Here is a 23,511-nt window from a genome sequence, read left to right as displayed (position 1 = left end):
AATTTCACATGTTCTGATTCTTTCCACTGCTCCGGGGTCATCCTGGAGACGTGGGTTCCCATCTCGCACATGCGCAGGGCTGTCTCTGTAAAACAACTCCAGGTTTGATTAATCAACAACGCGTTTTAGGGAAACAAAACCAGTTTAAGCTGGTCAATGTTTTACGTGTAGTTTCACTGCTGTTCTTCTGCCTCTTTTTTCAGTCCTTCGATTTTGGTGCAAATATGGAAAGGCAGTGATGCATAGTGGACGAAAGGTAAGTCAAAGAGTTCAAGGTCGAAATTCTCACTCTTCTTTCTAGGTGTTTCCACATTGGGAATTGTACTTAATCTTTCTTAAAGTAATAATGTAAGCATTTGATGAGGTTACGTAGAGTTCTTTTTTTGTTTTTTTACTCCTTCCATGCATGGCTGCTAGATGTATATATTCTACCCCTTGAAAACACACCAGGTCAAGAGCTGCTGGGAGGCGTGATATCTGATAAGACTGGGGGATTCAGTGGTCATGTGCGTACTATTGCACCCCTTTGCTGTGACGTGGTTCCTTAGTCCAAGTGCAAGGCAGTGTTATGCTGGGTCTGTCAGTGGATTAAATGCTTTTTATGTTTTTAAATAGCGGTGCAGAAAAGGCAAACCTTTGCCCTAGATTCGTATTCTTTCTATTCAAAATTGTTGGCTTTTACAAGGTGGAAGGAGTTGAATGTAATCAACGTGCCACTGAAACCGTGGGTTAAATCCATTTCACCTGCCTTCACTAATCAGGGTCCTGTTAAGACTTGCATGTTCTCCAAACAGCAGGTAGCCTAGCCAATAAGATGTTTGCCTGAGTTGTTTTCTATGAACTTGGAATCAGCTGCATCTAGTTCCAGTTGAACTGGTTAAGACAGGCTCGGACCACGGACCCTTCCACTGGGCATGCGCAAGCGTCCATATTCAGCGGCCTTTAAAAAGAGCAGAGCCTGGAGCTTAGTTACGCCTGCGCAGAAAGACAATCACCGCACCACTTTTCCGATCACCTTTCCCCATGCTCCCCACGCTTGAGCCTGCTCTGCTTCGTTGTTATGCCTACATACACCCAGTCTCCTTGCCTTCAAGGAGGTGGATCTGAGATTTGTTCTGCGGTCTCCTCGCTTGGCTGACTCCTGAGTAAACCCTCACTTCGCTGCAAACCTTGATGTCTCGGTGTTTTCGCTCACTGTGCTCGAGCAGGAGGAACCTGGTTCGGTAACACCAAGGGGCGGATTTGCCTCCTCCAGGTAGGATGCCATATCAGGACATAGTGTTGGTGTTTGTGGCTAGGAGTTGGATGTTTAGCAACGGCAGTGGCTAAATCAGCTTTGTGGAGTGGGAACTTACACAGTTGGCCCTATGGGTATCTTTCATCCTTATCACCATGAGTCTTTGTGAACCTAACCGTGCCTGCTGTGGGGCAGACAATGACAGAGGCCAGCTGATCAAATCAGAATTACTTGTCAAGTAATTCTGTCACCTTTGTTGTTCAGTGCTCCTTCTGTGGTGGATACTCTGTTGGGGGTTAATAAGGAATACAGAGAACCTCACCCTCTGTGCTCACGTCAGTGGTGGTGTCACCATGCCTCTCCCCTGCACCCTTAGCCCTGATCTTTAGGATTTTCTCTTTCCAGGCCTGGCCCAATCAGCCAAGTTTTTTTTTTTTTTTTTTTTTTTTGCGGTACGCGGGCCTCTCACTGTTGTGGCCTCTCCCGTTGCGGAGCACAGGCTCCGGACGTGCAGACTCAGTGGCCATGGCTCACGGGCCCAGCCGCTCCGCGGCATGTGGGGTCTTCCTGGACCGGGGCACGAACCCGTGTCCCCTGCATCGGCAGGCGGACTCTCAACCACTGCGCCACCAGGGAAGCCCCAGCCCAGTCTTTTGTCACTGCATGTGTCTTAAGTGATTTTCCGTTGGGCCCCAGCACAAAGTGGTAACTAAGCATACTGTCTGAAGCTTTGCTCAATAAGAGAACTCCCCCTACTGCTGACTTCAGTGGGGCACAAGTACAGCAGCAGAACATTTTAGCCTGCTTCCACCTACCGAGCCAACCTACCTCTGAGCAAAGCTTGCTACTTTCCTTCCTCTGTCATTTGCTGATAGAGACTGCACTCTACCCCCATGTGCCCCAGGTGAAAGGTAGACACATGAGTGCAGCAGTGGTAAATGCCATGGAGATCTGGGCCACATGCTTTTGATGTGGTGTTGCAGGGTTCTTCCTTCGTTAGCTGTCCAACTTTCTTGACCCTAGAGACGCTGTATCCTATTAACTACATCCACACCTCTTTTCAATCAGGCTTTCTTGACCTTTACTCCAACCTCGTCTCTCATTAATATAATGGTAACTCTACTTGCTTCTGCTGGTTAAATACTTCCACCTGGCCTCTGTTATAAGGGGAGAGGGAGCGTGCAATCCTCATTACTATCAGTGAGCTTAATTCTATGACAGTATTACCATCGTCCCTGTTGCAAGGGACAGCAACCATTGAGGTTTACAGTAATGCGTGTGTTCCTCTAACTAGTGCATTCTCTACCATTTTGGTACATAGGGTACCCATCAGGTCCTTGTGCAGAACATAGGTAGCTAGTGGATTTTCCAGCCTTACACAGCATAGCCACTCTAACATGCCTGCTTCTGAGCCTTTTGATCCTTTCAGCATCTACCACAGGCATTTCTATTTAACTTAGTGTGGACCATTACTTTCTCTATACTTCAGGAGTAGCATGTTAATATTGTTTCCTGAGATCCCTGCCAAAGTATTATATCCTGTAACTTAGGAGAATGCCCAGAGCTTCCCCAGGCATGTTGTGACTTGGCTTTGGTGGCTGGCCATGAGATGAAATGTGAAAGGGTACACGTGTTGTCTTGAAAGCAGAGGCGTCTGCTATAGCTTTAGTAGTTCTACCCTGTAACAGTAAGGAGTGGGCCGCTTTGGCAGGTCCAGAGAGACTTCAGTGGACTCCGGAGTCTCAAGGATTTTGACTGCAGTGAAACATCTGTCCTCAAGCCAGGTCTTAATACTCCATTTTTCCCAACCACACTTGGCATAGCAAATGTGGGTTACGTGGACGGGGCTAAGAGTTAACCTTCCCTGAACTTTGCTACTTATATTGAGTTACATTGAATTGCTGGTCCAATTCATTAGCTATCCTCTCTTCCCTGGAACTCTGCTACTCTTCATAATTAAGTTGTGGGTTTCTTCCTTAGCTTTACTGCCCTCTGGCTATAGGAGATGAGTCTTTTCATGCTACCAAGGAGGACTTCTGCCTTGCACACTTACTTTTATTCAGTGATTAGTCACCTGCTTTTTTTTTTTTTTTTTTTTTTTTTTTTTTTTGCGGTACGCGAGCCTCTCACTGTTGTGGCCTCTCCCGTTGCGGAGCACAGGCTCCGGACGTGCAGACTCAGTGGCCATGGCTCACGGGCCCAGCCGCTCCACGGCATGTGGGATCCTCCCAGACCGGGGCACGAACCCGTGTCCCCTGCATCGGCAGGCGGACTCTCAACCACTGCGCCACCAGGGAAGCCCAGTCACCTGCTTTTTAACGTCTTCCTCCAGTCTGTAAATGGCACTTAGCAAGAATTATCAAGATAGGATTGTTCTTATAACTTGCTCTTCCAAGGGACTTAAGATATATATACTGGCAGGTATAATATTTGTTTTATCTCAAAAATAAGACATTAACTATTGGCAAAATTTAACAGTTGCATTGCAACAGTCTGCAACCAATGGGGTCTTATTTTGCACCTGGTTGTCAGGTGGTCCATCTCCAAAATTCTGTTTTAGAGCCTGCTTCCTTGGACCCCTCCAGGTACCAACAGTTTTATGGTGGTTTGCCTGGAAAACAGATTATGAGGCAGAAATTTTTATGCTGAAAATTTATAAGGGACTACCTTCAGGGTCAATATCTGTGGAAGAGTAAAGGAAACAAGATTAAACAGGGAAGAACTCAACTGTGATGTAGACCAATAGGTCTCAGTCTCTCCTTTGGGAGCTCTAGGGATGGAACAATACTTGAGATTGCTCCATCTTGAGGCAAGGACACCAGCTGTTAATATCACAGTATCACCCAGGCCCTGGATGCACACTGACCTTTAGGAGGGAGATGTGACTTCAGATAAGTATATTCTTTTCAGCTGAGAACAACTACCTGAGACAGAATCAGCTAAGAGCCATCAGTAGCCAACACTCCCAGCAGCTGGGAGAAGGTGTGCTTAGGTTAGAAGGTTGGAAGGGGAATCTAGGTGGCACATACTACACTCCAGAAAATATATTTTAAGTGAGATTGACATAAGATCTGTCTTAAATACTTTGTCAAATATTCCTAGTACATATTGCTAGTATTAGTATATAATGTCATCAACATGTGAATGCACCATTATATATAAATTTATATATGTACAGATATATTCATCATAAATTTACATGGGTCTTATGTTTACATAGTTCCAGGCCGTCTGAAAAATATAATTATCACAAATCATACTATTGTCATTAGTGTTTTATAAAAATCTGATTATGGTTCTTTTTAACATAATAAAAGCTGATACTGAAAATGGAGAAAAGGAAAAGAAGAAACTTAAAGACACGTTACATTATTTGTAGTTTTCAGTCTGAGGAAAAGGCAGAAATAATTCATGGTAGCCAAAGGGTTTAAAGAGAATAGAATTTTACAAATACTTGAGAGAAAAGGGAGCAAAAGATGTAAGGAAGGAACATTAATAAATAAAGGCTGGTAAGTTAATGATTCTGAAGGTTCTGAGCTATTGAGATCATTTTAAAAAATTCATACTGGAAAGAAATAAAGGAATGGGAAGCTTTGGATTATTTATCAATAATCAAGGAAAATTGATCTTGGAAAATTACTTCTTAAATGCTAAGAAAATATGGTGAATATCTCCTTTAGAGAAATGAGAGTTAAATAAAAATATTAATAACTGGTCTTAAGTTTCTCTCTCTCTTTCTCTCTCTCTGTTTTAAATAATTTGTAAAGTTATAGCCTCTATCTCTCACCTCCTCCTTATCTGGCTCTGGATTTTGATCCTAACGCTGTTTCAACAGTGATTTCCATTTCTCTGAGCTGGAGGATACACTCTTCTCTTCAGACAAGGGACTCCTTCTGGCTGGTAGCCAGCCCACTAGCTGACTCTCCCACTCCCAAAATGTCAGAGATCCTCTCTTTGGCCTGTGTTTGCCCAGCCCTGGCACTGCCTTCAGGCAGCAGTTACAGGCAAGCATAACACTAAGCTCTCTAGAATTATGACATGGTATATATGATATGTAGGATATATATGTAAACAAAATAATCTCGATCTTGTCATTTTCTTTCTAGTAATCATATCTGTTTGCAAGAGCTCTACATTTTATAAAGTAAACACCATCTCTGTAAGAGTTCAGTCTATTTTCCACTCTGAATTTGAAATTAAATGAAACAAAACCTTGCCTGAGGAAAAGGTGAAGTAGTCATACTGTCTTCAACTAATAATCTCAGGTTCACAGAGTACGTTTTCTTTCAGCTCTCCCTCACATCTCTGGTAAGATGACCACTGCCTGCTGTATCATATTTTACTACTACCAGTGTTGAATCTCAATGAGATGTTTTACTATAAGATCTATTTTTAACATGCTTTTTAATTATAAAATGCAACAGAAAAAATGTTAATTCATGACCATTCATGTTACTCACTCTCACCTGCCCCAGAAGTACCCAGTAGAGTTTTCCTTTGCCCGAGAGGTTCCTGGGCCATTTTTACACACATCACAATAAAGAGTGACAAGCAATGTCATGAAGCCAGAAAGGCCAATAGGCTTTACATTGGAAAGAACCGTGTGTCTGGTAAACGTTAGCTACAAGCCAAGTGAATGTATTAAGGCCAAACTTGTGTTTTTCTCCCCCAATTCAGATGTTGAAATCCTAACCCTGGTACCTCAGAATGTGACCATATTTGGAGATAGGGCCTTTAAGAAGGTCATTAATTAAAATGAGGTAATTAGGGTGGTCCCTAATCTAATATGACTGGTGTCCTTATAAGAAAAGGCAAGATTAGGATACAGATGTCTCAGAAGGAAGACCATATGAAGAAACGTAGAAGACAACCATCTGTGAGCCAAGAAGAGAGGCTTCAGAAGAAACCAACCCTGGCAACACATTGATATCAGACTTCAGCCTCCAGAATTGTGAGAAGACACATTCTTGTCAAGCCCCGCAGCTTGTGGTACTTTTTTATGGTAGCCCTTGCAAACGAATACAAAAGGAAAAATTCAAAATGCTCAAATAATTATTTGTTCTGGAAGGTAGATTGGAATATTTTAGAAGGAAGAATGCCTGAAACCTTAGGGCAAGCTACTTGCAGTTTCAAGTTTAGGACAGAGTTTAAGAATGAAGATTGTAAGGCAGTTTGACATTTATTATGTAGGTAACCTCTATCGGCCTTTTTTTTTTTTGAGAGTGCAGCAAAATTTTAAATTATTTTTGTATATCGAATAAATGTTCTCTGGATTAGCAGAGATTAGAAAAGCTACCAAGTACTTGATTTTATATGTGCGTATTAACAATTATTAGCTACTTAGTACCTAGTACATTACCTCTAGTCATGACGAAAGTTCCTAGGCCAATAGATGAGAAATAACTTGTTCAAGTTGACCCAGAGATTCCAGAGCTGGAGTTTAGCCTAGATTAATCTGATTGGAACAATCGAGTTCTTCCTAGCCTATGTTGTGCAGTTTAAGTGTGTTTGGGAAGCAGCTGCTCGTTGTAGTAGACGGTTGTTGCCTTGCCAGGATTCCCTTTACTGATCTGAGGTCACCCATCTCCCAGGTTCTGTGAGTGTGGGCTACTAACAGTTGAAGCTAAACCATTCTTCCTAGAACTCCCCTTAGAGTGTGGGAGATAGTTTGCTTCAGGGTAGGATGGCTCTGTGGACGTTCCTCTGCTTAGAACTCCCCATAGGATTAGGCTGAGGCTGGATTTCATCTGCATGCACGTGTTGTATAGGCTTCTGCCCCTTTCCTGTCTTTCTCACCCCCTTAAATGTTTCACCTGAGAATAATATTTTAGTCACTGCCTCAAGAATCCCCATCCAGGGACTAAGCTTCTAGAGCATCTAAGACAAGGTTGTAGTAACTGGCTGAATAGTAATATGAATCAAGCTTATAGGTAAATATAATACAAAAAAAAAAAGAACCTAGCAGCTTTTTGACATGTAGTTAAATACACATCACATCACAGGGAAACAATAGTTGAAAACACATCTGGAAAAAATGCTTACTGCAATCTACAGTATTATGAAGAAAATTAAAAGCATTTTTTAGCATAGACTGCAGTTTTTGCCAAAGTGCATTGGTTGATACATAAATTTTATAGTTCTTTGTGTCAGGACTAGTTGATTACAAGCATAGAATCGCAATGCAAATTTTCTTAGTCCAAATGAAAATTCATTGTCATTTGTGTCTGTGGAATTCAAGGGTCAAGTTTACTTTAGACATACGTGGACCTAGAGGTTTCAGTTACTTACTTTCTATATCTTTGGCTTTATTTGCTTTATTCTATACACATATAAAGCTACCTCTGTAAAGGTAACTTTTCTAATGCCTAGGCAAGATTGGAATTGGCCTTGCCTAGGTCATTTGCTAAGGGTGAAGTAATCACTGTGTCCCACAGTATGTGGTACTCTCATTGAACAACCTGGGTAGTGCATATACCACTGCAGTGGAAAGAGGCGGGTATTGACAGCACAACTGTGGCCACACAGAGAAGGAAATTCCTAGTGAAGCCCTGCAAAGGGGCATGTGAATGTATATTAGGTAGACAAAAATACTTTTGTAATAGTCTACTAGTAATGCTATTAGCAGAACATGATAAAAGATAGTGAGATTCAATGTGTTAGGAAAATGCTGGGTTAATCAAATTGGAAAGCATTTGTTAAGGCAGGACTATTCAGTTCCTTCAAATACTAATGAAAACTTTGAATTTCCAAGATGGATATGCTATAGATTATTTTCCTAAATTTATGTGAACTTGGAACCTATTTTTAATGAAGTCTTTTATGGAATCCAGATATACTTGGGTCCAAAAACAGATGCCTCTACTTATTAGCTATATAACTTTGGAAAATCAGTTAAATTCTCTGGGCCTCAGTTTCTTCAGTTGTAAAACTGGAATAACTAAGTATACTTAACATGTATATTATGAGGATTAGAGAAAATGCATTACAAATGCTTGACTCTATAAAAGTAGTTTGTATTGGGCAAGGTAGTGTTAACTTGGAGACCCTTGAATACCTCCCAGGAGTGTTAAATTAACAGAAAAGTACTTTAATCTCATTTTAACAAGCTGAGAGGTGAATGAGGTATTTATGAGGATTAATGTAGAAGTTGGGTATAGGTTGACTTGCATTTGGGGTGACAAAAGAGCCAGGGACCTGAAGGACAGTTGAGAGGTTATTGTAATCAATTGTGAATTGATAGGTATCTGAACCAAGGAAACAGAAGGCAGTAATGTACAACTAATAAGAACAAAGCGTAAAAATGATTAGAAGACTTTCAGAATGGCCCAATTCAGCAGCTTACCGTGAGAATTTTATTTTTCAAATAGTCTGTTTAATTGAATAGTGATGGATGGGTGCTAAAAGATGTGCAAAGTGTCCTCTTTTCCCAGGTTAATAAAACAATACACTGTGAAATACAATACAATTTCAGAAGTTTAATCATCAGTAAAATCTTCCTTTATATACAATTACTCATTTTGTACAGTTCACATTTCTGCTAATAGAATGTGGTGTAAAATAGGGATTTTACTTTATTCGGTGATTATTTAAGAACAGTCTTATTTTAGAGTATGTACTCAGATAAAAACCCATATGCAATCATCATATCAGAGTATTGTAAAATTAAGTAGCCTGTTTTCAAATATTTTAGAGCAATAACCATAAAAAACAGAAGAGTCTTCAAATACAGAAATGCATGTCTAGGATTAGTGGTAGAAATTAAGAAAAGAGAAATTGAATTTAATATCTGAAAAACCTTGTCATTTGTGATCTTAATAGGCTTTACAAGGATATAATTTTACCTATATTTGGATCATTAGTATTTATTATAAAAATACACTAGAGGGCTTCCCTGGTGGCGCAGTGGTTGAGAGTCCGCCTGCCGATGCAGGGGACGCGGTTTCGTGCCCCGGTCCGGGAGGATCCCGCGTGCCGCGGAGCGGCTGGGCCCATGGGCCGTGGCCGCTGGGCCTGCACGTCCGGAGCCTGTGCTCTGCAACGGAAGGGGTCACAGCGGTGAGAGGCCCGCGTACCCCAAAAGAAAAAAAAAACCCACTAGAAACAAATTAAGAAAATTCTTAAACTTGGGTATTTGACTTACTGTAAACTGTAATAGTAATTAAGTATTTTTCTTAAGCTCATTAATAAGGGAGGATAAAAAGAAAAAGCACCCTGAATTATAGAACACAACTGCTTCCACAAGTAGTTTTTTTTTTAATTACTGCTCATAGGTAAGATATTGTTTGTTGCAAAAGAGGAAAAACAAATGCTAGAACTACCTTAAACAATAAAAATGAATGCCAAGGAGTCAAAGGAAATATTGAAAATAAGTTTCAGAATGAGAAGAAACCTGGGAAGTTTTGTAGTTTGTGTAGCTACACTATTAATGTGACTCAGATTCAGCTTGATGTACCTAACTGTAGTGATGGTGGCTCGTGTGTGTGTGTGTGGAAGGTAATGAAACTGGCCCAACTTGGGTTACGTGTCAACCTTAATCAGCTGTGGCAGGATTCAGGGTCCTGTCTTAGAAGGATCCATTGCCTTTCTCATAGAAAAACTGGTGTGCAGACCCCCAGTAGGACACCTGCTAAATCTAATAAATTAAATCAACTACAACTTGATCTTTAAACAAGATTAGCAGAGAAAATACGTACATAAATTTGTTAGCCTTAAGAATATCCTTATCTTTCAATTCCTGTGTTTCTCTAGGTAAACTTAGAGCTGCCATGTTGGTGTAGCCAGCAGTGCATCGGTCTCACAACCTGAAGGTCTTGAGTTCAAGGTAAGCTTGTTAGATGAACTTTTTACCTAGGAATCACTTTGAGCAGTCCTTATTTGGAAAAAGAAACATGACATAGTACAATATTTTGTGCTAAAAACTTTTGTTTAGTTATTGCAATTATGACTTTTAAAAAATTTTCAAGTGTAATCTTAATGTCAAATCCCAATTTAAACAATAGACATGGGGTTGCTTTGATTGAATTAAGAGAAGATGCTATTGGCATTCCCACTTGCTTGGATTCTCTGCTTTCCCCTTACGGCAATCCTTAAAGTTCCATTCCAGAGAGCCATATCACTGCAGAATACAATCTGAAAAAAATCACTAGTGTAGTAAAAAGAGAGCGTGCATAGGATTTTGAATCACAGGAACAGTTTTATAAAATGCTGACTCGAGCACATCCTAACTTGAAGATGGGCTAAATCACTTAAATTCTCCAAATCTTCATTTCTTCAGCTGAAAAGTGTAGAGAATACCTATGCCATCTAACTTGCAGGTTTCACTTATTGAATAAGTCATCCACAGGAATGTCTACAATGCTATACACTGTTAATTGACACTGTAATCGGCATCTGTTTCCCCACCTTCTGAGGAAAACATCCAAACTGCTAGTTCATTTAAGGGCATCTCTGGTCCCCATTGACCACATGCCCATCAGTTTCAACAGTTCCTTCTCCTTTACAATAATGATGTTGGCCTCCAAGGATATATTAATCAGTGACAATCTATATCCTAACAAAACATCAGCTATTCAATTATTTTGACATCATATAGCTTACTCTAAACGTGCTAGTGGCTGTTTATCTTCTTCTGTGGTCCTAGAAGAGGGAGAAGAATGAGCATGAACAGAGAGAAAGGCTCCTAAATCACTGATTTGACCCCATCCCAGGAGCTTGTGCCATCAAATGTGAATAGCAAACTCAGTCTTCCTCTAAGGCTCCTCTGAGGATTGTTCATGGAGGTACAGAAGGGTACACCGAGGGGAGAGGGAGACAAAAGCACCTTCTTGCTAATATTCACTTGAGAATGATTATAAACCATGAAATGAGTGACAGACTAAAACTGCTTCAGTTGAGGCATACATTTTCACTCTATTTTGGACGCTGGTACTCTGACAATGTATTTTAAGCTCAGCACTTGCTTTTTTTTAAAAAACTAAAATTCTTATTCAATTGTGTGAAAGGCACTCTTCTCAAGACCGAAGCTTTTCTGTAGTAATGTTGTCTGTTTAGATTTGAAGCCACTAAGGCCCTGGCACATACAGCTGGAACACTATTTTTAAAGATATATTGTGTCTGTTAATACAGAGGTCATGATGTAGATTTTTGCACTTAGAATCAGCATGAGAACGTGGGACTGTTCTTGCAGATCTTGGCTCCATCAGCAAATAAATTAAAATAAACTGGAGGCTTGAAATAGAAATAATCCTCCTTCCAAGTGTTTCATTTAGAGAATGACATCCTGTTTTCTTCAGAATATCATGGGTAATTCTGCATATGAATGAATTCTGGAACAGAAAAGGCCCAGCAAATGAAATACGCAAAGTAACTTTTAGAATTTCAGGATTCAGTAATAAAAATAAGTGATGATGCTTTTCCGTTCAAAGTGTGAAGGGAACAAGGAAACCTGAAACTGTGAGTTAGATATAAAGTTTTAAAATTTTATAACAATTTGTGATAGCATGGTAAGCTGAATTCTCCCTATAAGAGAATATAGTATATCTTTAGTACAATTTACCATTTATCTGATCAGGAAAATTTTGACACAGTTTGGCTATCAGCTATTGAAGTGAGACCAACGTTCTGATTATAGTCATAAGTAGAAAGGTATATTTCAAAAACAACTGGACTCAAGCATCATTTACCTGGAAATACTCTGATTAGGCTCCCAACTGAGCCTGGAGAGGCTTTAACTGAAGTCCAAGGTAACTACTGTCAAAGTCTTAGAACCCCATTGCTATTAAAAAAAAAAAAAAAAGTACAGTGATATAATATATTAAAAAATAAACTTCAATTTATAATCTTACAGGTACGTCTTCCATTATGTCACTGCTAAAACTGACCCAGCAGTTGCAGTAGTCTTGACCCTTGTCTATCCCTAGTGCCCTTATGTTGGATTTTACTACTATTCTCCATTTGAAAGGAATTGGGACCTTAGCTGACTTCCTGTCTTGAGTATAAAAAAGATCAGTAGGATCTTTTTATATATTTTAATTGCCTAGATTTTTTTCAGACTTAACATCCTTTCAGGAAGTAGTGAAAGCTTGCACTGGAAATGTCATGGCAGTTTTTGTATCAAGATGATAGTGATAAAAAATAATTATTTTGAACAAGTTGAATCTGTAAGATCCATGAGTTTATGTGAAATTTGTGTCAAAGATTGGTCAGATGCTTATTAGGTTTTTCCTTTCTCTTGAGTACAAACTATTTTCTAGTTCTTTTGATTCTAAGTGGAGTCATAAGACTGGTTGGTTGCCACCAATGAAGTGTGAGCAGAAGTGACCCCTTACCACTTCTGGGGTAAGGCAGTTAAGAATTGCTCCACAATCTGTTTCTTTCCCTGTTCTGTTGACTGGATGTGAATTTGAAGCCATATATTAGAAATGGCCAAGAATCAGTCGTACTGGCTCTCTGAAATTCTGCATGCATTAGAACCTTTTCTTCCCACAGTTGGGGGACCATTTTGTACTTTGGCACAAGTCAACAGCCACCAATTAACATTTATATTATCAGTCCTCCAAGATTTGAGGGTTGTTTATTACACAGCTAACATTACTTACCCTGACTAATACTCAGATAGAAAGAGGTAGTAGTAATTGTGATTACAGAAGGCAATTGTGATACAAAAAACATAGGATGTAGGCAAGAACCAGTAAAGACTGGGAACTGAGTTATAACACTAGGTATTTCAGAAGCAATCATAACTGATTCAGGTAAGTACTGGTAATATCAATTAGACAGGACAAACTATACTGGGGTTGAACAGTTAATTGCATTGGTTGTCACAGTGGTTGTGAGCAACTACAAAAAAGTTAAATATTGTGATTAAATTGTTTCCTAGGTCAGATGTTTCAAAAAAAGAATTGATAAGACACAAAAGTCCTCATCTCCTAGGAGACGAATTTTCTAAATGATACAATTATCATAAAATACGAATGAGGCATGCATACAATTTTAATAGTGCTAGCAGAACAGGTCAACATACCGTGATATTAGGGCAGTGGATCTTGTAATGCAGGTAAAACAAAATTGGGAATGGATGATATCAATATATTTTGAGATTCAAACTAGGTTTCAAAAACCAAAACTTATATCGTTGAACAAAAGCTAATAAATTTAACAAATACTTGTTATTGAACACTCACTGATCTTCAGACTTTGTTCTCCATGTTTGGGATATGGGTGCCTACATTCTACATTTCAATAAGTTTAACTATTAAAATAAATGTCAAGGCCGGACCTTCAAGATGGAGGAGGAATAAGACGGGCAGATCACATTCCTCCCCATGAATACATCAAAAATACATCTACATGTGGAACAACTCCTACAGAACACCTACTAACTGCTGGCAGGATACCTCAGACTTCCTAAAAGGCAAGAAAATCCCCATGTACCTGGGTAGGGCAAAAGAGAAAAAAAAAACAGAGACAAAAGAATAGGGACAGGACCTGCACCTCTGTGGGGGAGCTGTGAGGGAGGAAAAGTTTCCACACACTAGGAAGCCCCTTCACTGGTGGAGACTGCGGGTGGCGGAGGGGGGGAGCTTCAGGGCCACGGAGGAGGGCGCAGCAAGGGGTGCAGAGGGCAAAGCGGAGAGATTCCCGCCCAAAGGATCAGTGCCGACCAGCACTCACCAGCCCAAGAGGCTTGTCCACTCACCCGCCGGGACGGGCGGGGCTGGGAGCTGAGGCTTGGGCTTCGGAGGTCAGATCCCAGGGAGAGGACTGGGGTTGGCTGCGTGAACACAGCCTGAAGGGGGCTAGTGCGCAAAAGCTATTCAGGAGGGAGCCTGGGAAAAAGTCTGGAACTTCCTAAGAGGCAAGAGACCATTGTTTCGGGTGCGTGAGGAGAGGGGATTCAGAGTACTGCCTAAACAAGCTCCAGAGACAGGTACGAGCTGCAGCTATCAGCGTGGACACCAGAGACGGGCATGAAAGGCTAAGGCTGCTGCTGCAGCCACCAAGAATCATGTGCGTAAGCACAGGTCACTATCCACACTCCCCCCCCATGAGCCTGTGTAGCACGCCACTGCCAGGGTCCCGCGATCTTGGGACAAGTTCCCTGGAAGAACACACGGTGTACCTCACTGTTGAAATGTCATGCTGGCCTCTGCTACCTACAGTAGCAAACCCAAAACAGTTAAAAGAAATGGTAATAGGAACATACATATCATACATTAAATGTAAATGGGCTAAGTGCTCCAACCGAAGGACATAGACTGGCTGAATGGATACAAAAAGAAGACCCATATATATGTATGTATATATATCATGACTCTTTTATCCATTTATCTGTTGATGGACACTAAGGTTACTTCCATTTCTTGGGTATTGTAAATAATGCTGCTGTGAATATTGTGGTGCATGTATCTTTTCGAATTAGTGTTTTATTTTCTTCAGATGTATACTCAGGAGTGGCATTGCTGGATTGTATGTTAGTTCTATTTTCATTTTTTTGAGGAAACTCCATACTGTTTTCCACAGTGGCTGCATCAGTTTACATTCCCATCAACAGTGTACAAGTGTTCACTTTTCTCCAGATCCTCACAAATATTTGTTATTTGTGGTCTTTTTGATGACAGCCATTCTGACTGGTGTGAGGTGGTATCTCATTGTGGTTTTGATTTGCGTTTCTCTGATTAATGATATTGAGCATTTTTTCATGTGCCTGTTGGTCATCTGTATGTCGTCTTTGGAAAAATGTCTATTTAGGTCTTCCATCCATTTTTTTAAATCGGGTTGTTTATTTTTTTGATGAGTTGTATGAGCTGTTTATAGTTGTTGGTTATAACCAGCAACTGATCGGTCGTATCATTTGCAAATTTTTCTCCCATTCAGTAGGTTGTCTTTTCATTTTGTTGATGGTTTCCTTTGTGATGTAAAAGCTTTTAAGTTTAATTAGGTCCATTTGTTTATTTTTGTTCTTGTTTCCTTGGCCTTAGATCCAAAAAAATACTATGATTATGTCAAAGAGTGTTCTATGTTTTATTCTAAGGGTCTTATGGTTTCCAGTTTTACATTTAGGCATTTAATCCATTTTGAGTTTATTTTTATATATGGTATGAGAAAATGTTCTAATTTCATTTTTACATGTAGCTGTTCAATTTTCCCAGCACCACTTATTGAAAAGACTGTCTTTCCTTATGGTTTATTCTTGCATCCTTTGTCATACATTAATTGAACATAAGTGGTGGATTTATTTCTGGGCTTTCTATACTGTTCCATTCACCTACATGCCTGTTTTTGTGCCACTACTGTACTGTTTTGATTATTGGGGCTTTCAAGTATAGTCTAAATTCAGGGGGCATGATACTTCCAGCTCTGTTTTTCTTTCTCAAGATGGTTTTTGCTATTAAGAATCTTATGCGGTTCCATACAAATTTTAGAATTACTTGTTCCAGTTCTATGAAAAATGCTATTGATATTTTGATAGGGATTTCATTGACTCTCTAGATTGCCTTGGGAAGTGTGATCATTTTAATAATATTCTTGCAGTCCATGAACATGGTATGTTATTCCATCTCTTTGTGTCATCTCATCTTCGATTTCTTTCATCAGTGTCTTATAGTTTTCTGAGTACAGGTCTTTTATCTCCTTAGATTTATTCTTAGGTAATTTATTCTTTCTGATGAGATTATAAATGGGTTTTTTTCTTAATTTCACTTTCTGTTAGTTTATTATTATTGTATAGAAACAACAGATTCTGTATATTAATTTTGTAACATGCAACTTTACTAAATTCATTGATAAGTTCTAGTAGTAGTTTTTTGGTGGTGTCTTTAGGATTTTCTATGTATAGTATCATGTCATCTGCAAACAGTGATAGTTTTATTTCTTCCTTTCCAATTTGGATTCCTTTAATTTCTTATCTGATTGCTGTGGCTGGGACTTCCAATACTAAGTTGAATAAAAGTGATGAGAGTGGGCATCCTTGTCTTGTTCCCAATCTTAGAGGGAATGCTTTTAGCCTTTCACCCTTAAGTATGATGGTAACTGTGGGCTTATCATATAGGACCTTTATTATTTTGAGGTATGTTCCCTCTATACTGGATTTTTGGAGAGTTTTTATCGTAAATGGATGTTGAATTTTGTCAAAAGCCTTATCTGCACATATTGAGATGATTATATGATTTTTATTCATTTTGTTAATGTGGTGTATCACATTGATTTGCAGATATTGAATCATCCTTGCATTACTGGGATAAATCCCACTTGATCATGGTGTATGATCCTTTTAACGTGTTGTGGATTTAGTTTGCTAATATTTTGTTGAGGATTTTTGCATCTGTGTTCATCAGTGATATTAGCCTGTGAATTTCTTTTTTGTGATACCTTTGTCTGGTTTTGGAATCAGGGTGATGTTGGCCTCATAGAATGAATTTGGAAGTGTTTCTTCCTCTACAAGTTTCTGGAATAGTTTGAAAAGGATATGCTGTTACCCTTCTCTAAATTTGTTAGAATTCACCTGTGAAGAATATGTTAGAATTCACCTGTGAAGCCATCTTGTCCTGGACTGTTGTTTGTTGGGAGTTTTTAAGTTATGGATTCAATTTCATTCTTAGCAATTGGTCTGTTCTAATTTTCTGTCTCTTCCTGGTTCAGTCTTGGAAGATTGTACACTTCTACGAAATTTGTCCGTTTCTTCAAGGTTGTCCATTTTAATAGCCCATGGTTGTTCATAGCAATCTCTTATGATCCTTTGCATTTCTGTGGTGTCAGTTATAACTTCTCCTTTTTCATTTCTGATTTTATTGATTTGGGCCCCCTTTTTCTGTGATGAGTCTAGCTCCAGGTTTATCAGTTTTTTTTTTAAAAATCTTTTCAAAGACCCAGCTCTTAGTTTCATTCATCTTTTCTAGCTTCTTTAGTCCCTATTTTATTTATTTCTGCTCTGATCTTTGTGATTATTTTCTTCTACTACTTTTGGGTTTTGTTCTTTTTCTAGTTCCTTTAGGTGTAAGTTGGGGTGTTTATCTGAGACTTCTCTTGTTTCCTGTTGTAAGCTTGTATGGCTCCAAGTTTCCCTCTTAGAACTGCTTTTGCTGTATCCCATAGATTTTGGATTGTTGTGTTTTCATTTTAATTTGTCTCCAGGTGCTTTTTAATTTCTTCTTTGATTTCTTCAGTGATCCATTGGTAAGTGGCATATTTTTTTTAGCCTCCACGTGTTTGTGTTTTTTGCAGTTTTTTCCTTGTACTTGATTTCTACTCTCATAGCATTGTGATCGGAAAAGATGCTTGATATGATTTCAGCTTTATTAAATTTAACAATGCTTGTTTTGTGGCCTAGCATGTAACAATCCTGGAGAATGTTCCATGTGCACTTGAAAAGAATGTGTATTCTGCTGCTTTTGGATGGAATGTTCCACATACATCCTTTAAGTCCATTTCATCTAATGCATCATTTAAGGCCAATGTTTCCTTATTGATTTTCTGTCTGAATGATCTGTCCATTGATGTAAGTGGGGTTTTAAAGTTCCCTACTATTATTGTGTTACTGTTGATATCTCCCTTTATGTCTGTTAATGTTTGCTCTGTGTATTTAGATACTTCTATCTTGGGTGCATTTACAATTGTTTATCTTCTTGGATTGATCCCTTGATCATTATGTAATGTCCTTCTTTTTCACTTGTTACAGTCTATGTTTTAAAGTCTATTTTGTCTGATATACATATTGCTTTTACTTTGATTTCCATTTGCATGAAATACCTTTTTCCATACCCTCACTTTCAGTCTTGGTCTTTCTTTAGATCTGAAGTGAGTCTCCTGTAGGCAGAATGTATATGGATTTTGCTTTTTTATCTATTCAGCCACTGTGTCTTTTGATTGGTGCATTTAGTCCATTTGCACTTAAAGTAATTGTTAATAGGTATGTACTTATTGTTATTTTGTTAATTATTTTGAGGTTATTTTTGTAGTTCTTTTTTGTTCTTCTTTTGTTCTCTTCCCTTGTTATTTAATGACTATCTTTAGTGTGATGTTTGGATTTCTTTTGTATGTGTATCTTTTATAGATTTTTGATTTGTGGTTACCATGAGGTTTATATATAGCAATGTGTATGTGTGTGTGTTTATGATTTTAAGTTTGATATGTGTGTGTGTATATACATACATATGATTATTTTAAATTGCTGATCTTCTCATCTCAAATGCATTTATAAACCCTGCATTTTTACTCCCTCACCCCCCATTTACTCTTTCTGACATTGTATTTTACATCTTTTGTGTATCTTTTAGCTACTTATTGCAGATACAGATGATTTTCCTACTTTTGTCTTTTAACCTTTCAACTAGCTTTGTATGTAGTTGATTTACTACCATTACTGTATTTTTGCCATTACCAGTGAGTTTTTTCCTTTCCTAATATTCATGTTTCTAGTTGTGGCTTTTTCTTTTTCACTTAGAGGAGTCCCCTTAACATACCTTGTAAAGCGGATTTGGTGGTGCTGAATCTTTTAGCTTTTGCTTGTCAGTAAATCTTTTGATCTCTCCATTAAATCTGAATGAAAGCCTTGCTGTGTAGAGTATTCTTTGTTGTAGGTTTTCCCTTTCATCACTTTAAATATATCATGCTGCTATCTTCTGTACTGCAGAGTTTCTGCTGAAAAGTCAGCTGATTGCCTTATGGGAGTTCCCTTATAGGTAACTTATTGCTTTTCCATTGCTGCTTTTAATATTCTTTCTTTAGCTTTAATTTTTGCCATTTCAATTAAAATGTGTGTTTCTTGGTGTGGTCCTCTTTGGGTTGGGACTCATCCTGGACCTGGATGTTTGTTTCTTTTCCCAGGTTAGGGAAGTTTTCAGCTATCATGTGTTCAGATGTGTTCTCTGCCTCTTTCTCTTTCTTCTTCTGGATCCCCTATAATGTGAAGTCTCTTAAACTGTCCTCATATCTTTTTATTCTTTATTCTTTTTTTCTGTTCAGCCTCTTTGATTTCCACCATTCAGTCTTCCAGCTCACTGATCCATTCCTCTGTATCATTTAATCTACTATTGATTTCTTCTAGTGTATTTTTCATTTCAGTTATTGTATTCCTCTCTGGTTGTTCTTTATATTTTCTAACTCTTTGTTGAAAGCTTCTGACTTCTTGTTCTTTGCATCCATTCTTCTCCCAAGTTCTTTGATCCACCTATATGATTTTTATTTTGAGCTCTTTATTGGGTAGATTGCCTATCTCCATTTCACTTAATTTTTCTTCTAGGGTTGTATCCTGTTTCTTTACTGGAACATGTTCCTCTGTCACCTCATTTTTCCTAATTTGCTGCTTTTATTTCTATGTATCTTGTAGGTTGGTTACATTTCTTGACCTTGGAGAAATTGCCTTTTATAGAAGCCCTATGTGTCCCAGCAGCACACTCCCTTCTGGTCACCAGAGCTATATGCTCTAGTGGTGTCACTTCTGTGGGCTGGGTGGGTGTGTCTGTTGTTGTAGGCTGACTATGAGTTGTCTGGTAGGTGTAACTGGCCCCTGTCCAGTTGGTTGCCAGGCCCTGCCTTGTATGGAGGCTGGTGGCCAGTGTTTGGTAGGGCTGGGTCACAAGGCATATGGCTGTGGAAACCTGGAGGTTCCTGGGGCTAGAGCTGGCTCACTGGCAGGAAAAGCTGGGTTCTGGGGTGGGTGATTGCGGAGGGGGGGGCAGTGTTCCCAGATCTAGTGTTGGCCTGGTCTTGTGTGGGGCTGGTTTTTGACATGACTGGCTTTGAATTCTGGGGTGTCCCAAAGCTTGTGTTGGCCCACTGGTTAGTGGGATTGGATCCCAGGATGGCTGGCTGGAGAGTCAAAGGTATTTCAGAGCTGGAGTTGGCATGGTGGTGGGCAGAGCCAAGTCCTAGGGTCTCTGGCTGCAGGGCCCTGGGGGTACCAAAGCTGGTGTCAGTATGCTGTTTGGTAGGGCTGGATCCAGGGCCTACTGGCTGAGAAGCCCAAAGTGTCTCAGAGCTGGAGTTGACCTGCTGGTGAGCAGGGCTGGAACCTGGGAGTCCCAGGGCTGGGGCTGGTCTGCTGGTGTGCTGGCTGGATCTTGAGAAGGCAGGCTGGAGGACGGCTGTGGTCCTGGGGCTGGTGTGTGCCCAGTGGGGGGTGGGGTCATTTTCTAGGAGATCCCAGGCCTGGTGCCCCCACCCACCAGTGTATAAAGCTGAGTCCTGTGGTCCTGGGGTTGGTGCCTGTCCACTGGTGGGTAGTACTGAGTCCCAGGGTCTCTGGCGGCAGGGCCTTGTGGGTCCTGGGTCTATGCCTGTGTGCTGGTGTGCGGCGCTGGGTGCTGGGCCATCTGGTGGATAGGGACATGTCTGGGGGTGGCTGTGGGCTCAGGGGGTCCTAAGGCAGCCTTCCTTCTGGTAAGTGGGGCTGTGTCCTCGCCCAGTAGTTGCTTGGCCTGAGGTATCCCAGTAACAACCCTACAGGCTGGTTGGTGGGGCTGTGTCCTGAGGTTAATAAGCTCAAGGGAGGATTCCAAGTTAGTGCTTTCCAGTGCCAGTGTCCACATGGTAGAATGAGCTCCCCAAAATGGCAGCTGCTAGTGTCTTTGCCCCCACGGTGAGTTCCAGTTGTCTTTTGCCTCTCTGGGAGATTCTCCAGTATCAGCAGGTGCATTTGACCTAGGCTCCTTTCACATGACTTCTTCTATCCTGGGTGCTGGAATGTATGAGATTTTGTGTGCACCCTTTGAGAATAGGATCTGTACTTCACACAGCCCTCTGGGTCTCCCCTAAGTAAGCCCTGCTGGCCTTCAAAGCCAAACATTCTCAGGGCTTGTCTTCCCGGAGCAGGACACCTGGGTTGGGGAGTCTGATGTGGGGCTAAGTCTCCTTACTCCTTGGGAAGAACCTCTGCAATTGTAATGACTCTCCCATTTGTAAGGCACCCACCAGGGGTATGGGTCTTGACTATACTGTGACTCTGCCCCTCCTACCTGTCTCCTTGTGGTTCCTTTTTTATATCTTTAGTTTTTAGAAGCTCTTTTCTGGTAGACTGTATTTCTCATCAGTAGTTTCTCTGTAAATAGTTGTAATTTTGGTGTGCCCATGAGATGAAGTGAGCTCAGGATCTTCTTACTCTGCCATCTTGTATTATGTCAATCCGTTTGCAACTGCTGAACCATCTTTGCATTGCAGGAATAAATCTCATTTGATCATGCTATATGATCCTTTTAATGTGCAGTATAAATCAGTTTGCTAATACTTTATTGAGGATTTTTGCATCTAAGTTCATCAGGGATATTGGCCTGTAATTTTCTTTTGTTGTAGTGTCCTTGTTTGGGTTCGGTATTAGGGTAGTGCTGGCTAGTAAAATGAGTTTGGATATGTTTCCTATCCTTGAATTTTTGGAAGAGTTTGAAAATGATTGGCATTAGTTATTCTTTAAATATTTGATAGACTTCACCAGTGAGCCCATCTAGTCCTGGACTTCTCTTTGTTTGGAGGTGTTTGATTATTAATTCAACCTCCTTACTCTTTTCAGATTTTCTATTTCTTCATAATTCAGTTTGGATAGGTTGTATGTTTCTAGGGATTTATTATGATTCTTCCTGAGAAATATCTATAATTATTTGGAAATATTTTTTGTTTGATGTATTTTCTCTGGCATCCTTCCATTTATCTTATTTTTCATTTTCCTTTCCATGCTGGAGAAATCCACAAATTTGTCCTTCAAGACAGCTGCCGACTCAAGTAAAACTTTTGTTAATATTGCCAGTGTGGATTTCCGATGCAGTGCATATAAAATAGGACACTGTGCATGTGTGTGAGTGTATGTATGTGACTGTTTTCAAAGAAATGACTATCTTATAGTCTAGACAACATATAGCTCTCTGTTCCAGTGTTAGCTCAGACTAAAGATTATCACCCACTTTTATGTTAATATAGTACTTTAATCTTGATGTCAGCAGTAGCTAATAAGGAAGAGGAATCATACCTCCTTTTTGATAGCTAGTTGACCATAATAGGGTTTTGCTTCTATGGTATTTTATTTTCCCTCTAAAGTATCTATGAAGATTCATCAAAGTCAAAACGCTTAAAGTTAAAGATTGAATTCCAAACTATTGCCAAATTTTCAACAAAATTGCCATCTTATGCAATTGACATGAAAACTGCAATCTGGAGCTAATGTAGACTCATGTCAATTCCAGAAATCTTGATTGCTAGCCATACATCATATAAAACTGAAATCTGTCTAGCCTTCTGTTGCCCTAATGTTATGTAATAGGAATACACACAAATCCTGGACAATTTATTCTCTCTTGTATTCGTTAAGTACACTATGCAAGGATACCAGAGCCTAAGTAGCAAGTCAGATTGCTTAGAGAGAGGTGCCTAGAAAAGAAAGTCACTGTGCTGTTCCCTCCATCAGAAGTGTCGCAGATGTGCTGGGGGTGCACGATGGGGCAGGATGGAAGTGCAGTATAGAGGTGATAGATGGTTGGGCTCTTTTCTGATGCTATTAACAATTAAAATGCTAAAACCATGTAGGCAGCACTGAGGACATTATTTTATGTAATGGCAAGAGGGCAAGCATCCAACACACTTAAAATATATATCTTAATATAATTGCGTGGTCAAATAAGACAAAGTGATAATTCAGCCCTAAACTACACAATTTGAAATTGGAATTTCATTTACCAGAAACTATCTTCTCTTTACTCTTATTCTTGAAATAACATCAAAATACTGAGCAGAAAGGTAAATCAATAACATGATGTATGAGTCATCTTGCTTAACTGATAGACATTCCTGACAATTTAATTAAGGGCTATGAATCTTGGATCAAAATATTGTAATGAAATCTTACATTGTTTACAGCAATTTTCTTATACAAACAAAGCAATACACACACAAACACACACACATATAAAATATTAGCATAATGGTTGTACCTAAACACTTTTAACCCTCAGTCAATCTAAAAAATGAGATTTGCAGAATCTTTGAGGAGAAAATAAAGCATAGCATTTTGAACAAATATCAAACAACCTAAAATGTCTATATTTTAGAGAAATAGACAGTTGCTCCTCTTGGTAACCTTTCAAACAACCCTTTTATATAGATTCTGGGGGTACTGTACCTGAATATTTAAGACTCAAACAAATTTAGGTCATAATTAAATAAAAGTTGATTTTTATACATGTATTTTATTGGTTAGGGTTACAATATTGCAGTTAGATGCTTTGAGAGGAACCCTTTAGGAAAATAGTTTTAGGTCTTTAAACCCAGAGATATTTCCCTAATGGAAAAGTTTG

The 23,511-nt window shown here is 39.5% G+C and overlaps 1 long non-coding RNA gene across 6 annotated transcripts in view; it reads left to right on the top strand.

Annotated features, from left to right (window-relative positions):
• Window positions 1–979: 979 nt before the first annotated feature.
• The window catches only part of LOC109548212 (uncharacterized), a 118,756-nt gene continuing 96,224 nt past the window's right edge, over window positions 980–23,511 (top strand). For 4 of the 6 annotated variants that reach the window (XR_002174267.3, XR_002174266.3, XR_002174265.3 and 1 more), the window contains exons 1-2: window positions 980–1,255; window positions 9,986–10,058. This is a non-coding gene — a long non-coding RNA (uncharacterized lncRNA). The remainder of the gene's footprint in view (window positions 1,256–9,985; window positions 10,059–23,511) is intronic. The other 2 variants (XR_002174263.3, XR_002174262.3) reach the window with 2 other exon arrangements.

Source organism: Tursiops truncatus, chromosome 9, assembly GCF_011762595.2.
Source record: "Tursiops truncatus isolate mTurTru1 chromosome 9, mTurTru1.mat.Y, whole genome shotgun sequence".
Taxonomy (NCBI): Eukaryota; Metazoa; Chordata; class Mammalia; order Artiodactyla; family Delphinidae; genus Tursiops; species Tursiops truncatus.
This window is presented reverse-complemented; position numbering and strand designations above follow the sequence as displayed.